This window comes from Pinus tabuliformis, chromosome J (genome assembly GCF_031772625.1).
Source record: "Pinus tabuliformis cultivar Carrire ecotype Pingquan chromosome J, CPIR1, whole genome shotgun sequence".
NCBI classification, from domain to species: Eukaryota; Viridiplantae; Streptophyta; class Pinopsida; order Pinales; family Pinaceae; genus Pinus; species Pinus tabuliformis.
The window spans coordinates 1541601662-1541604769 of record NC_142295.1 but is presented as its reverse complement, the minus strand read 5'-3'; positions in this window follow the sequence as shown (position 1 = coordinate 1541604769).

Here is a 3108-nt window from a genome sequence, read left to right as displayed (position 1 = left end):
TGGGGAAGGCAATCAAGAATCACAATAACATTTATGTGTTTGATGACTCAAGGTTCAGATGCTACTTGAGAAAAACTAGCGAAGAACGACTGTGGCATAATATGCTCTGACACTTGAATTTTGATAGCTTGATAAGGATAAGAAAGATTGGCGCAATAAAATAATTTCCTAGATTGTCAAGGCCTAATAACACCATCTACAAGTCATTTCATTTTGGCAAGAAGACTAGGACTCATTTCAAAAATGAAAGAGTTCTCCTCATCAAGACCTATGGAGCTTATTCACACGGATATTTGTGGCCCCAAAAGAACAAAAACATCAAAAGGAGAAAGGTACTTCCTGTTGTTCATTGATGATTACACGAGGGCTACTTGGAGTATCCTCCTAAAATAAAAGTCGGAAGCATTTGAGAACTTCAAGAAGTTTAAGTCTCATGTATAGAATCAGAAAGATTTGAAGATAAAATGTTTGAGATCAGATAGAGGGGGATATTTCACCTCAAAATAGTTTTAATAATTATGTGAAGATAAAGGTATTAGAAGGCAATTCTCAGTGTCCAGAATTTCCCAGAAAAATGGAGTTGTGGAGAGGAAGAACTAAACAATCCAGGAAATGGCCAGAGCAATGTTAGATGAAGCAGGAGTGGCTCACCACTTTTGGGGAGAAGTAACTCAAGCAACAATATACTTGTCGACCATAACTCATCTTAGGCATGACAGTGACAAAACTTAATATGAGTTATGGAAGGGTAAACCTGCATCAGTTAAACACCTCAAGGTGTTTGGGAGCAAGTGCTTCATTAAAATAAATGAAAATAACCTTGGGAAGCTTGAATCACGTGTTGATGAAGGAATAATGCTTGGATACTGTATTCGAAGCAAAGGGTATAGATGCTACAATAAGAGGACAAGGAAGATAGAATACTACATTGACATAGCAGTTGATGAAGTAGGCTCACAACCTAAACCATCGGAAAGTAACTTGGAATCAGATGATGAAGAGAGTCCAGAGTTGAGGAATGCAGATCTGAATGAAACAAATTCAGACAATGAAGGTGAGGAAGCAAGCACATCTTCAAGGCCAAAAACGCCTTCTAGGTATGTGCAAAAGGAACACCCTGAGAGTCAGATTCTTGGAGATCAAAGAAAGGGTGTCCAAACCAGAAGGAGACTTGTGGGAAATACAAATCATGAAAATTTGGCTCTATTATCACAAATAGAACCCAAAAACCTCTATCAAGCAAGTGAAGATAAGTTTTGGGTGAAAGCCATGAATGAAGAGCTAGACCAAATTGAAAAGAATGACACATGGGAGCTTTTCCCAAGACCAAAAGAAGAAAATGTTATTGGAACCAAGTGGGTTTTCAAGAATAAGTTGAATGAAAAAGGTCAAGTAATCATGAAAAAATCTTGGTTGGTTTGCAAAGGGAATGCCTAGATAGAAGGGGTATACTTTGAAGAAACCTTTTCACAAGTAGACTAACTAGAAGCCATCAGAATCTTCCTTTCTCTTTCCATTCACAAGAACATCAAATTTTATCAGATGGATGTAAAGTCTGCCTTTCTCAATGGAGACTTATAAGAGGAGGTTTACATTGAGCAACTTGAAGGTTTTTTGGTCTCCTCTGATGAAGGGCTTGTATGAAAATTAAAGAAGGCTTTGTATGGTTTGAAACAGGGCCCTAGAGTCTGGTATGAAATGCTGGATAATTATCTCCAAAAACAAGTTTTTAAGAAAGAATTAGTTGACAATAATATCTATGTAAAATCTGAAGATGATCATCTACTGATAGTGGTAGTGTATGTGGATGACATCATATTTGGCAGTGATGTGGAGTAGTTGGGGCATCGGTTTGCAAATTGTATGCAAACATAGTTTTAAATGTCCATGATTGGTGAGTTGTCCTTCTTCTTGGATCCGCAAATTACTTATTCCCCGTGAGGAGTCTTTATATCTCAATTCAAATACCTCAAGAAAACTTTGAAGAAATTTGGAATGGAGGATTGCAAACCTATTGGCACACCCATGACTACATGTTATAAACTATGTAAGGAAGATGCAAAGCCATAGATAAATCAGAATTAATACAGATCGATGATAGGATGCTTACTGTATTTGGCAACTTCAAGGCTAGATATGTTTTAAGCAGTGGGAATTGTGGAAAGGTTTCATTCTTGTTCATGAGGAAGTCATTTGGTGGATGTTAAGAGGATTTTAAAATATATTCAAGGTACAAAAAAGTATGGGTTGTGGTATCCTAGGAGTAAAGACTTCAATCTGAAGGCCTACATAGATGTAGATTGGTTTGGAAGTCTAGATGACATGAAGAGTACTTATGGTGCAACTTTCCTTTTGGGTGACTGCTTGGTATCATGGGTTAGAGAGAAGCGGGGCTCCATCTCTCTATCGATAGTTGAAGAAGAATATATTGCTGACGCGACATGCTGTACATAGATTCTATGGATGAAAAAAACCGTAAAGGATATAGTGGTAGAGTTTCTTAATCCCATTTCAATATTGTGTGACGACACTAGTGCAATAAACATCTCAAAAAATCCATTCATGCATTCAAAAACCAAGCACATTCCTATTAAGTATCATTTCTTGAGGGAATAAGTTGTAGCCAATATTGTTAAACTTGTATATGTGCCCACTAAAGAGAAACTGGTAGATATCTTTACCAAGCCACCTACAAGAGAACCATTTGAGTATCTCAGGCAACAGATTGGAGTTGTGACTCTCCCTCCAAATGAACTCATTTTGTTAAGATGTGCCAGCTATTCAGTAGGAGGAACTCTTTGTAGAGTAGGCTACATTGGTCCAAGGGGAGTGAAAATGAATTTATCTTTGCCACTGATGTCAAAGGGGGAGAAATTTAGCATCAGAGAAGACCATGCCAAGCTGAGGGAGAGTCTGCAGTGTTGCCATCAATTCCAAAGGGGAATATTGTTGGACATTTGATGGTATGAAAGTGGTTGGTTGTGTAAGTGTTGGCATTGATGTTAAACAAGGATCAGCATGATGATGAGGCTTCATACCATGGTGATTGTGATTCCTGTTGAAAATGGCAACAAGAAATGCTAAAAATATTATTGTTATAAATAGTAT